The sequence below is a fragment of the Podarcis bocagei genome, assembly GCF_964188305.1.
Source record: "Podarcis bocagei genome assembly, chromosome: 2".
NCBI lineage: Eukaryota > Metazoa > Chordata > Lepidosauria > Squamata > Lacertidae > Podarcis > Podarcis bocagei.
Genome location: NC_138126.1, coordinates 60,958,478 through 60,972,875, shown reverse-complemented (window position 1 = coordinate 60,972,875; position 14,398 = coordinate 60,958,478). Strand labels below are relative to the sequence as shown.

The 14,398-nt window shown below is 43.6% G+C and overlaps 1 long non-coding RNA gene across 2 annotated transcripts in view; it reads left to right on the top strand.

Moving 5' to 3' along the window:
• Positions 1 to 14,373, top strand: part of LOC308582617 — a 72,140-nt gene extending 57,767 nt beyond the window's left edge. The window contains exons 5-6 of one of the 2 annotated variants that reach the window (XR_014005761.1): positions 4,423 to 4,489; positions 13,285 to 14,373. This is a non-coding gene — a long non-coding RNA (uncharacterized lncRNA). Of the gene's footprint in view, positions 1 to 4,422; positions 5,560 to 13,284 lie in introns of those variants that run through there. The other variant, XR_014005762.1, reaches the window with a different exon arrangement.
• Positions 14,374 to 14,398: the final 25 nt, after the last annotated feature.

The following is a 14,398-nucleotide window of genomic DNA, read 5'->3' as shown; positions in this document are numbered from 1 at the left end:
TAAAATACAGGGTTCATAGCAAGATTTGTACTACCAGAGAGACACACACATACTTATGTACACAGACACAACTGGGGAAGAGATCACAAGCCATGCGCCTATCACAAACCATGCGCCTATCATGTACTAAGGAAAAAGAAAATAAAAGTACCCAACCCTTTTAGCAGATCTTGAAGCTAGTTTGAGTGAGAGTTTACTTCCTTAGACTAAAGAGTGCAAATTCCTATAGAAATTATCTTTAAAAGAAGATTGAAGTTAACATTTTTCCTAAGATAGGGAGAGGATCTTTTATAAAGCAAAGTTTAAACAGCCATAGATTTGATTTAAAAGGAATACAAGAGTGAACAATTTTTCCTGAACTTGCAGAGGAATAGTAAGCCTAATTTATGCCCCCCCCCCTTTGCAGTTTCCTTTAAAGGAAGCTTACTCGGGAGTAAATTTACCTGGCACAGAATAAGAAGGAGAAGGGGAAAAAACCCTGAAAGAGACAGAATGAAACAAGGGGGGCATTTTCTAAGAAAAGAGGCCAGGACGTCTTATAGAGACTGATACCAGGAGCCTTACAATAACTCTTCTGTCCAACCAGATCAAAGTTAAAACTGGACTCAGATATTTTTCTTAGAAGGAACACCATACTTTCATAGGCATATGCTTAATGAAATACATACACTGCATTTTAGCTTGAGAGAGCAGTTGGCTCAACTAGGCTTTTGCAGCAGAAACATTAGGTTAACTTAGACTGGAACACAGGTGTACTTGCAAACTCAAAAGTTACAACAAAACATTTACCATTAGACTTAAATCGCCCTCCTCACTTAAACTAGAGGAAGGAGGTGGGGTAATTCCCCTTTCAGAACACAAGTAGCACGTATACAGGATTTTACCACTTGGGAGGAAAACTCTTTTAGAGCCTCTCTCAAATAACAAACATTTGCACACTCCATTCTCCATTTTGTCTTGCTTTAAGATTGATAAGGCTCAACATGGCTTCCTTAGATTTAGAATTTGGAGCAAGCTTGCATTTTTATTTTAGATGGCACATTTAAGATAAGCAGCTGCTGGATGTTACCTAAGTACAATTTAAACACAGGAAAAACGTTTCTTAAACACAAATTGAAGGGGACTGTCAGAGTCCAGGCGGGAAGTAAGCACCAACTGGGCTTCTTTCACGCCAGGGGTCTGGGGACTATTTTTCTTTTGACTGAGGTGCACCCATTTTCAATTAAAAGGGTTTTGGACCTGGGCAAAACTCCGAAGGGTCCGGAAAAGGGGAAACCTGGACAAAAAAAACTTGGGGATACCTGGACAAATCTCCGATGGGAAAACTTGGGGATCCAAGGGAAAAAACCTGGGAATACCTGGACAAATCTCCGAGGGAAAAACCTGGGGATCCGAGGGAAAAAACCTGGGGATACCTGGACAAATCTCCGAGGGGAAAAACCTGGGGATACCTCACTTAATCTCTATTCTACAACTCACAGCAACCTCCCTGCCTTTTACAATCTAACTCAGAGTCCCTACTGAACGCTTGCACACTTGCAATGCCAGATTGAGACTCAGAAATGACAAAGAAGGAAAGGAATCAGGTGCCCTTGCTTTCTCCGCTCACAGGTCATCTCTAACAAAGATCGCCATGGCAGAGGTGCGGCTACACCTGGGAGTTATAGTTTTGGGAATTATAGTTTTCAGTGCAGAAGAAATTGCACAACCTTTCTGGGCAAAACTCCGAAGGAATAGGTTGGCATACAGAGTTAAGTGGAAGAAATCACACACAACCTTTGCCTGGGCATACTCCGAAGGGCTAAGGCTGGTGTTGAGATCGAGGGGACAGAAAGGAGTAGAAGGCAATTTTTTCAAGAGTTAAAGTGAGGAAAGAAGTAAGGATTTGAGAAGTATAGGTTTGCTGTGGTTTGCAGAATCCCACCCCACTACCCATTTTTCCTACTCATACTCACTTCGCAAGCGCTGTCCTGGTGATCCCGGGATCTCTTGACTGGTTGTTTAAGGCCGGCCTGATCAAGCTTTGCTTCCCCTGGTTAGCCTCGCTGAACTCCAAGTTATTGCCAGACCCTGGGACCGATGGAAGACTGGTTATTCCTCCTGGCAAACTGCCTGGTGCGCGCTGGATAACCAGTCCTTCCTCGCTTCCAGAATCGGGGTAACTAAAAGTCCCTTCGTGCGTGGTCGCCATCTGTTGTAAATAAAAATATGCCCTTTTCCCTTATGGGGTATCCAAGAGCCCATATAGAGTCCTTACATAGGTTCCCTATTGGTAGGAGAAAATAACAGAGGCCAACCAGAGAATATTGAGAAGCAAAGCAGCTAGTAAGCTTGATCTTTATTGATCTGTTGCAACAGGGTACTCCCCTCACACGCAGGAGAGGAAGAGGACCCAGAACAATGGCCGGCAAGGCCTTATAAAGACTTTTTAAATTCCCCTTCTCTAGATCAGGACCACCCCCAGAAACATTATGCATACATCACAGAAGGGGTGTGACCTAAGACCACCCCTCAGATACATCCCACCTACATCACAGAAATTTAAATGTTGTTTTTCTCTTCTCCTTGTTTATCTCCTGTCTAGCAGGTTCCTTGATTGGATTTTCTGGGGAGCCTGGCCATTCTTTTGTAATGCTAAAATACTTATTTCCTGGGCCAGGTCACAGGCTCACACCTTATTCAAACACAGATTAAAGGAAGAGACAATGGGGAGGCTTTTCCATTTTTAACCTTGCAGAGAAGGGATTTGGTCAGTTTAGGAATCAAAATGGTTCCAGGTTTGCCTTCCTGTACTGATCTATGTATGTGCAGTTATGAACATTACTATATATCTAAAACCATAAAATTCCTATCACAAGATCAAGCAAAGTATTTAGAAGAGGTTCTATTTTGGACAATGGTCATCTGCGCAGCATTGGGAGGGTATTGCACCCCACACCCCACTATTCTGCATCAAAAAAAGCTTGATTTCTTAGTAGCTGACTCTAATAGTCTTGTTCCTAACTGCAGTCAAGTAGGGAGAAAATTGCAAGCTACAGAGCAGGGAGCGCTCAGACTAATATCGTTGCACAATATTGCTTTTGCCATGTGCATGACAGCACAATGCCATTTGTGCCTCGGAGGCATGAAAAAGCTCAGTCCCAGCAGAGTGCAAACTAGCAGACTCCTTCTGCACACTCCCTGACTAGGTTAGTTGCCACTTTGGAAACCACACTGGAGGGTAGCTGTGACGCCACTGGCAGGCAGATAAAGTAGAGGTGGTGTTGGTTGGGGCCATATCTGGCATTCTTAACAGTAGGTGTTAAATCTGCTTGGATTGAATTGTGCCCTCTCTAGAAAATCAGGTTCACAGTTTAGAGGAGTTCCTGGATGCTCGTGTAGTAGCGTTGGCTGGGAGTGCCTTTTACGAGCCTTGGTGTGCATGTTTGCTGCACCCTTTCCCCAAGAAGTTGGACCTGGTCATTTATGCCCTAGTGCAGCAGTGAAGAACCTCCAGACTCCAGCTCACAGGTCTAATTAGTTCTGTGATGCCTTTCCCCCCAAACCACACCTATCTGCCCCTGGCATCACATGTAACATCAAGGGCGAGCAAGTGAAAACATGGCTGCAAAACACTTATAAATTGACTCCAAAGGCGATGACTCCCAGCACCCATCAGCTGATCAGAGCTCAGGGCCACCTGCTTTGAAGGAGCCAGTCCATTGGCCATACCCAGTTTCCCATTTCTACCCTAGTGGCTAGGGCTGAGAACCTGTGGCTCTCCAAATGTTGGATTACGACTTCCATCTGCCCTGATCATGTGGGAGTTAGAGTCTAACAACACCTGGAGTGCCAAAGATTTGGCCTTGCCACTTCCAGGTTAGATTACTTCAATGAGGCTGCCTTTGAATACTCCAATTGGTTCAGAACCTGACTTGTGGGATGTTAACTAGAATAAGCAGATCAAAACATATAGTGCCACCCATATTGTTTTACACTGATTAACAATTCATTTCTGTGCTCAATTCAGAGTGATGGTTTTGATGTAGCAGCAAGGAGAACACAGGTAGAATGCTCTTGGGTGCAAAATACAGGTTACAGTTTCAAACATGCAGTCTTACTTTGGAACAAGTTAAGACACATCCTTCCTTGGTTGGTTACACAGCTGGAAGAGGGTGAGAGAAAGGAAGAGAAGCGGTTTCAAGGGTGTGTGACCTAGTCTAGGTCTCTGGTCTTAACCCCTTTGTGCACTAACTAGCACTTATGCATAGTTAAGTTTGACTGCAATTTCCCACAACCCTAACTGCATATTGTGTGAGCTAGGAAGTCCTAGGTTCAACACAGGCTCTCTCAGGTTTGAAGAAAATTAACGTACATAGTGTGATAAAAGGATCATTTCCCATATTGTGCAAACTCATTCCTTTTCTCCCACTGTCATCTCAGGTCAAGCAAATATGGAAGACTTTGGAAACACTAGAAAGGCTTGCATAAAATGGAAATAGAGATAACGGTAGGATGCCCACTACAAGAAACCATGTCCCTATCATACTGCCTTCCATTTGGGGTGGGGTGGGGGAGGCTATCATTCTGTCTCCAGTGCTACAGGCTTAAGAACACTTAGCCCTTTGTTTGTTGGTGTCATTTGCATTCCACAACAATGCTTGGTGGGAGGTAGAACTGCTTCCAGTTGCTGTCTGCCTAACATCAAACAGCAAGAAACACTCCCCACCACCCAAAGAAAAACCCTGGAAAGGCACCAGCTGATGAAAGAGATCCCTGGCCTTGTTCCCAGTCCCTTCATTACTACACTCCCCTGATATCACTTTCTTCTTCATTCTACACATATTACACAATGATATTTTTTTAAAAAAAAGCTGTATAGGAGCCTTGCAGAAAAGATAACTTTATTTTAAAGATCATTTTACTGTCTATAAAACTGAGAATAGCATGGAACCTCTGTGTGCGTGTGCGTGCGTGTGCAATCACTTCCTTTGTGCATAATTTCTTCTGTTTCCAATCTTTAGACTGGGGGTACCCCATTCCCTATGTAGTCACAGCAGCAGCACCCATCCAGAAGAACAGTCCTCTTGGGTGAACCCCAAGCTTGGCAGCAGACGTTTTTTAAAAAAACTGGGGGCGAGGGAACCCTAACAGAGGGAGCTCACCAAAACAAACAAAGCAAACAATAATCACAGTTAAATAAGGACTGAGTGTGTATAGCAGTCACGGAATACTGACTGGCGGCAGGGGAGTGGCGGAGGCTGAGAATGGAAAACGGAGCCGGGAATGAAGTGGAGTGGTTGGAATACTGAACATGGACCATTCTATAATGCAACATTTTGTTGCAGGCAGTCCCATTTGTGCTCCCTGTTGCCAGTCCTGTACAGTTTAAGAGGTTTGATTCTTGCCCTTCCCTAAAGGATGTCAGACATGGGGCTTTTCCTCATTTAATCCACAGACTGATTCTGCATGGGAATACATAGTGACTGATCCAAAGCTGCTCTACTTGGCTGCTGTTGATTTTAATCAGCTTTTGAATATATTTAATACCTGTTCACATCAATAATTTCGATGTTTTATGTTAGATTGTTGCAACCCTCTTAGGGGGCTTCTCTTTTTTGCAAGCAAGCAGTATATAAATTTTATTCATTCATTCATTAAGTAAGTAAGTAAGTAAAATAGCTGGGCAGGGCTTTAAAGCTAGGTCATTCCAGAGCTCAGCTCTCTCTGTATCCACTATACCACCCTGGCTCTCATGGTTATAGTTATACCTGTGCTCAGAAATCCTATCGTGAGGAGGTCTTCAAAAATAATGCAGAAAAGCAATATAATATCTCATACAAGTCTCTTGAACAACATGAGAGAATCTCCCACAGGAATGTGTTCGCTCTAAAACAGCCTCCACTCTAATGCCTTTTCCGTTTGACATTTCCTAGTACCAAAGATGCCGTTACATGGGCATATGGCTCAAGCAGGCACAAAAATAAGGCAAGAAGACTGGATAAGAAGGGGGGGGGGGAATCTATCTCCATCTGCAAAAAAAAAGAAAGACCTTGCATTGAACCCCTGTGGGATGGGCTATTCTTTTATTAGCACTAGAGGTGGAACAGAATGAGATGCTGGGCTTTCTTCACTCTGGTGTTCCTCTGTAGATTATGGCATTTTTAAGGCATCACATGCACCCAGTCAGCAAGCCACACATCCCTAGAGACTGCAGGCTCTCTTAGCCAAGTTCAGACTAAAGCCCATGATGAGCAGGGGAAGCAGCCAGGCAAGCACAAGCCCCATTGTCTCTGCATGACCGAGTCATAAGAAGAGCCTGAAAGGCGCATCTACTCCAGCATCCTGTTCTCCCATTGGCCACCCAAGTGTGATGAGAAGCCCGCAAGCAGGACATGAGCACAATAGCACCCTCCCACTCAGGCTCCCCAGGAACTGGTACACTGTTTCTAAAACCAGAGTCTGCTGGGAAATGTAGGTGGGCAGTGTGCTGTTGGCCACTGTGAGAACAGGATGGACTAGAAGGTGCATTGGCCTGACTTAGCAGGCTTTCCTTATAGTCTTAAGTAGGGAAGGGCATATACTTGATGCAACCATACAGCTGGATGCATGTAGGTTCCCCACCACCACATTAACTCACTCACATATGCACACAAATGCCCACCCACGCCACAAAGAATGCCCCTCAACCTACCTTATCTCCAGCACAGTTCTGGTATCTGTGCAAACTTTGGAAAGTAAGGCAGAGAAAGGAAACAGAAGAGGACAAGGGGGTGGACAAACTCTTCAGTTCTGTAAACTCAAGAGCTTGAAAGAAAAGGGACAGGGACCGATTCATCTCATTAGTGAATTGGGACAGGATATAATGGGCTTGCTTGGCAGCCAGGGAGATGTAGATGAAAGAAGAGGGTGACTTTACAATGGTGCAAAGGTGGAAAGGCAGGGGACTCTTTCTCACTATTTTTGGAATCAGAAGCTCAGTGCTAACAAAAGGACTGGATCCCAGAAAGGAACCTGAGCAATAATGTGTGGCACATAGCTTGACTCATCGCAGCCTAATCTCATAAGAAATTTAAGGGGAGCTGCTGTCATTAACTCTTAAACTACCATAATGCCTTGAAGCCTCAACAGAGTTAGGCTGGAAGTTTAAGCTCTTGAGCTGTTCTCTTGGGCAGTTTTAAATATAAGGCAGTTTAATGCCTTGCAGCAGTGAATGAGCTCAAACTATTTGAAGGATTTAAGCATCAGTTAAGCCAGCGAACTATTTTAAGTGGCTTCCTAACCCAGAGCTGCTCTGAATATCCAGACTAGTCCTAAACCATCTAGCTCCATCTCTGCCTATTGTATGGGTCCACTTCGTAATAGGGCAGTGTGCTGATGATAAGGTATAAAGTGCTTTTGCTCCATTGATTTTGTGTGTTAATATCTTGTTTAATCAGAAGTGAAACTGAAAGAGCATTCCTTTGCTTCATCATGCAATACATGGAGGCTGATGCGTATGTTTGTGTGTGAACTACTGCTGCTCACACTGGTGAGCAGTGCTTGATGAGATGCATCCATGCTGTGTATCATCTCCACCATAAGATCTAGAAACCTAAAGACATGCTTTTCAATATACCAGATTTGCACAAAAGAGGAGTAAGAAATAATAATTTTTAAACATGTCTGCTGCTGCAAGCTAGGAAATCTCAGGTCCTTTGTGGACATGCATATATGTATTTGTTTACCTGTGCATGTCTACCTTTAAAAACTATCATCATAATCATCATCAAAATACATCACCCGCCTATGAGGCATGAAGGCTGCTCCCTGCAAGGCCCTTTCCACCTGGCCTAGGGGGCGAGGCCCACACTCACCAGCCCTACTGAAGAGGCTTCTCATAAGGCTGGAGGAACATTTCCCAGCTATTGATTTATTGATTGATTTATTTAATATGCTGTACACCGCTTTGAGGTTTTTATTAAAAATATAAAGCGGTATAGAAATTTTAAAAATAATAAAATATACCATATTTTCACAAAAGTGCAGGCTTTTTAAAGTGTGCCACTCCAAGTCAAGAATTAGGAGTCACTCATGTGAAAAGCTGCTTCTTCCACAAGACTGAAGCAGCTTCAAAACCACATTAAACTCCGGTGTCGACAAGCCCCAGGTCTTAACCATTCTTATTTTTAAAGCATCCCATGCACAAATTATATGCATTGCAACAATACATTCAGGGGGTTTTTTGTACATGCTCCTGTTAGTATCTGCTAAAATAGTTGTTTCTTTTTGAAATGGAGAACATAGTTTTCATATGTTGTCTAAGAAAACACCTGTATGCTATTGGTATGCAAGAAGTATGGTAAAGAAAAACAGATTGCCATCCATCCTCATCCTCATGTAAATTGATCATGTAAATTCTGAGCCTTCTGTTACTTTGGAGCAGCCAGACCCCAAGAGCTCCGGTTTCTTGGTCCTTACGCATCACCACACTGTACTCTGCGGCATTCGGCACATGCATGACTGTGCTCATTATTATTCCTTCCACCTCATCCTTCTCATCATTGGTAAAACATGAATGGACACCTGCCGGGACACCTTTGAATACTTCTGCTATGGGGAAGGTAAACTGGAATGTCTGATTGGCCTTCCTTATCTCACTTCTTACTTGGTATTCTTCTCTCATCCTTCCTGCTGCCCGTTTCCTAGCCCTCGCATTTTTAATCTCTCCTTCTATGGAATCTTTTCATGTCACCGAAGCTTTTCATTGCCCTTCTCTAGAACTTATATATATATATATATTTCCCCCAACTGTTATCTGTTCTAGAGACACGGTGAACATACTAATGAAGGTACAAAGAAGGTGCAAGATAGGCTGGGGTAGAGCTTTGGTGCTGCAGCATTTAAGAAGACGTTCTTGTAGTGCTGCCTAATCCTTCCCTTCCCAACCCAAGTTTTGAAACCTAACTGAGAGCTGGTCTGTGCCACAACAGGACAGCTGTGGGAAAGATAACAAGAAATCATGTGGGGAGCCAATAGATGGCACTCTTTCATGTGAATAACCATCCTGGTACCCACTGGCATGTACCCAAGAGGTACTATGCGGCTATTTCTCTGGTTGCTTCCCTGATACTTCATAAATCATTGCCACTGAAAAGTTTGTTTCATAGTTCTCTACACTTCAATGGGGCCTTTATTCCAAAGTTCTCAAAGCAAAAAGCTGCACACAGAAAACTTTTGTGATGATATGCATTGGAAACAAACTATTTTGGTATTAACAACCCAACACATAGGATATGCCACACTGGAATCTTACTAATACTTCTGTAAACGTAAGTGGACTTCCTAGGAAAGTATATCCCACTGATACTTCGGATTGTGCTAAACAACAACAATCTTATGCACTCTTGGAACTCTAAGGGACTTGCTACTAATGCATAGAATCAATTTATATGGGCAATGTTTTACATGTACACAGCAAAACTGCTTGTATTTTATAAAGTATGCCCATAATCTTCCAATGTTTACTTGAAATTCCCACTGGGATTTAGAGTGAAAGACATTGCTTTTAATTTAAAGGAACTATGTTCTTGCTGAAAGGCTAGTGTATTCTCACCCACGGGGAAAAAGGCGTATTAGAAAATGCTATCCTATGTATGTGACATGACTGCAAAAATTATTTTGGATTCCAGAGGGTTGAGCATGTTAATTTGTTGCAGCAAAAATAACAAAGAATATTGCGGCACTGTAAAAACTAAAAATATGTATTGTAACATAAGTTTTTATGGGTCAGCCCACTTTATCAGACGTATGGTCTCCTCAGTATGCCCTGAGCACAGAGAAGATAAAAAGACACAATTGTTTTGCTGGCATGTTTTTCCTAGTCAGGCTAAACGATCAAGTAGTGCAAGGAATAGTTGAGCCCAAAATAATATAGAATCAAATTAAATTCAGGGTATGCTTATCTTATCCACTTAGGGAACCACTTCTGATGAAGTAGGCACTGGCCTATGAAATGTTGTGATAAATGTGGTGCCAAGATCTTTAAGCTTTTGATTTGTACAGGATGGAAATTATTCAACGTGCATAATGCTGTTTAGAAAATGTTTGCCCATTTTATGCATTACAAGCTTTCAGAATATTCATATGACACATATATATCCTGCTCTTCAACCCCGAAGGGTTATCAGAATAGTTGAACGAAACAACAATCCTTAGCATAAAATACTGTAAATCAAATACCTGAACATTATCAAATAAAGGCAAATATCCACAACGACGTAAGGTGAATGACCACATAAGGAGGAAGATTGCAGCTCATTGGTAGAGCACCTGCTTTTCATGCTGTACATCTCAGGTTCAGCCCCTGACATCTCCAGGCAGGACCAGGGGAGGGAACCCTTTTTTAATTCCTGGAAAGTCCCAATCAGTCAGTGCAGACAATATTGAGCTAGGTAGACTACTGGTCTGACCCTGAATAAGGCAGATTCATATCATCGCCTGTTCCTAAAACTATGGCCAGTAAATTTAAAAATATGCAACAACAAAAAACAGGAAAAGAGCTGCAGCTCAGACTAGAGCACACATTTACATATCTTGTATGCAAAAGATTCCAGGTTCAATCCCTGGGAAAGAGGAGCTGCTGCAATTGAGTGTAGAGACATTATTGAGCGAGATGCACCAGTGATCTCATTTGATAAAAGACAACTTTTGGCGATATCCAAGTTTATGCTTTAAGGATTATTTTTGAAGCGTGTCTGTGCAAGCTTGTAGCTCGAGAAGGCTGTACACTTAGGAAGAGCTTTATGTGTGTCTATTATACGGCAAATATTAGATAAGTGTTTTGCAAAAGCTCTAAAGCTGTTTGGAAAGATAAGCAATTTTTTGCTGCAAAATAAGAAGTTCTTCATCCTATGTGATGTCTGTGTGCACCTTAAAACATGTGTTTGTGCACTTGTGTTTCGAAACAAACACAATATTTATCAGGAACACCTCTCACGGCACAATCCCATACATGCCTGCACAGTATTGAGTCCCATTGAGTTCAGTAGGGCTTACACCTAGGTGAGTGGGTATAGAGTTACATCCTTAGTTCCCAAATGGAAGGAAAGGATTTCAGGGGGTTGAAGCCAACAAGAAGTTCTTGAAGAAAGAACAATTCTGTTGGTGGGGCCAAATCATAAAGAAGAATACAGCTGGAAAGCATTAGGTCTCTTCCTGCATTCTTTCTTCTACAAATTGTACAGTGGACTCTAGCCCATGGAAGCTTATGCTGTAATAACATGTGTCAGCCTTTAAGGTGCAGCAAAGGTTTTTGTTGGTTTTGCAACAACGACTAGCATGGCTACCCCTCTGGAAATTGTTACAACTAAGACTGAAATGTACAATTAATATACATGCCTAATAATTAAAAAAAACCTAAAAGGTGAGCCCAGTTAATCCTAAAATTTACTGACAGGTGGCCAGCTTACCTCTGTTTAAAAACCTCCATTCAAGCAGAGTCCACAACCTTCGAAGGTAGCCAGTTCCACTGTCAAACAGCTCTTACAGTCAGAAAGTTTTTCCTGATGTTTAGTTGGAATCTCCTTTCTTGGAATTTGAATCCATTGGTTCAGGTCCTGCCCTCTGGAGCAGCAGAAAGCAAGCTCACTGCATCCTCCATGTGACAGCCCCTTAGATTTTTGAAGATATTTGAAAACCCGACTGACGTTCCAATTCAGCAATAACCTGTGGGTTTACCTTGGGGAAAGTAGCAGGACAAAAGAAAAACCTCTCAGGCCCGTGCCTAGCAATCATTTGACAAACGAAAGTGTAGAGAAGAGCCCTCATTCTTCTCTTTTCTAGGGTATACTCACCTAACTTCTTCAACCATTCTTCATAAGGCTAGGTTTCCAGACCAATTAATTGACTGATCAGTTAAAAGTCAGGTGTTTCATAAACTAGACTTTCTTTGATCAGCTGACCATCCTGCAAAAAATAAATAGTGCTATGAGAGTGTGAGAGTTTGGGGGTTTGGAGTCGTCTGATGAGCATTAGCTAACTCACACACAGCATACCCAAAGTGAAAAAGACCTGTACTGCCAGTCGCACATTGTTGTCTACATGGTTTATCATCATTTGTGCAAGTCAGGGGTGATAATCAAATTTTGAAGTGGCCCAGTATTTGTTTTCTGTAACTGTTGTGAGGTTGCAATGTCAGTCACTTAACCTTTTAAATCTACTGCTTTTTATTAAATCTACTGCTTGTGTAGAAAATCACAAGTATTCTGATTTGCACACATTTTTAAACAAATCCTACCATGCTGATTCCATTAGGTACGGGGTCAGTTTCCTAAAAATATTGAGACCACCTAGCCAAACAACTTAGCCAAGTTCTCCATCTGGTCACGGCACTAGAGGCTTACTTTATGAAGATCTGAAATGGCTTTTGACTGCAGTGAGAAGTGATAGTATTCCTCCTGATTATAAACATAAGTTACCTGAGACGTTTTTGATTCAGGGATGCATCCCAATTGCTTTGAAAGCAATAAGGATACTATATTTTAAGGGGTTTTTTTTTTGGGTGGCGTGATGTTCCAGCTGTTTAACAGAGCCCAAAACAGAGCAGCTGCTAAAAGTTACTCCGGCTTTTGCTTTCACCGTGTGCAACAGAAGAAGATACCTTGTGCCAAAGATGCATTCATGAATTATACATAAATGTGAAAGACACAAGGGATTGCGGGGGGGGGGGCCTAGGTGGAGGCGGCATCCTTCCTTGCTTAGCCTTAGGCCAGAACCTGTCATTTGGATTTCAGTGCAGAACTTTTGGCTGGTCAATCATTGTATGTCCTTAGAGTGATGAATGTCAGGTTTCCTGACTCTCATAGCTATGCCCAACCTCATCAAAACTTGCTCACTCTTAGGGGCATTCACATATTCCCCCCCCCCTGCATAGAAGTAATCTCTCCAGCGTAGGGGGGATGCGTATGCTGGCACTTCTAAATGGAATGCAAGTATCTGTTTTGCCAGGAGCGCACAGGTCAGAAAGCCAACATGTGCAGTGTGCAGATTACCTCTGTGTAGGGGAAAAATGTAAATTGCTAAACAGCCTTCAGTATGTGCACAAAGCAATAAGCACATACCTATACATTTGTAAATCATTCTATTGAATATTTTTCCGCCTTTTTAAAGGGCACAACAACCCCCTCACTCACTAGGATATACAGCCAGACCTGGGAAAGAAGGATCTCCTTTCGGTGAAGCCAGACTTTATTGATCTTTATATACTTTAAATACGTAAAACTCCACCCCCCATACAAACATGTTTCCCACTGTTTTGACTCAAAGGTGGAGCAAACCTTTGGGGGATGGGGCATTGATCTAGGCTTGAACCTGCTCACACTCCCATCTGATGCAGAACAGCGTGTTAGGGGGTCGCTACTTGAAATGGGATCCCTCTGCAGCATTTCTACACTTTCTGCATCTTAACCTCAGCCCCGCTGCCCCCCGACCCCAATACCTCCCTCCACCCACAGACCTAAGAGGTAGGTCTTCCGCCTAATCCCATCCACCAAAGGGTTAACCTGGTTTGCCTAAGCTGCTGAAACGACTAAGGCGCTGGGATGGGAAGACGTGGGGCGGGGTGGGGGAGAGAGATAACACTCTCTCCCGCTGTCAGTTACGCCCGAGTTTTCTTTGTTGCAGGATATTTGTTGAAGGATCTGTCTGGTTGGATTTTGCAACATTACAAAGCAAGGCCCCTCTCCACCTCTCCCCACCCCACCCCACCCCGCTCGCTCCCCACCATTCAATTCACCCTCACCCCGATCTTCTTTCTTCTCTTGCTTTTTCTATCTTTTCCCTCTCCTTCTCTCACTCTAACCCCCACCCCACCCTTCTGTCTCTCGCCCCCATCAGCCCTCCACCCCCGGGATGCGAGACACTCCCTTGCAATCCACCGAATAACTCAGTCAGAGAGAGAGAGAGAGAGAGACAAAGGAGTCGGTTTATTTATTTATTTGTCTTTCCCATTCCTCCCCCCCCCCCGCGCCTGTTTCGTCTGCCTCTCTCTGGGTTTTTTAAGTGTGGGGAGGGGGGGAAGAGGGGAATCCCCGTCCACAAAAGCACAGAGTTAGGTGGCAAGAGGTGTATGTATACACGAATTTGGGGGGTGCGTGATCAGTCTTGTTTCGGATAAGGCTCTCCCCCCCCCCAATTCTCTTGATGGAATAGGGAAGCCGCGGGGGGACTTGCTGAAACTCAGCCTTAGCCGGAGGGAGGAGAGAAAGTCAACAGTCGCGCGAGCCGGACTCGCCTGATACCCGGAGAGAGCGCAGGAATCCCGCGGCTTGCTCGCTCGCTCCCTCGCCCGCCTCTGCCTTGCCAAGCCCAGCCGAGCGGGGCAGCAAGGCTGGGGGGGGGGTGGAGGAGGGAGGGAAGGAGGGGAGGGGCAGCACAGGTG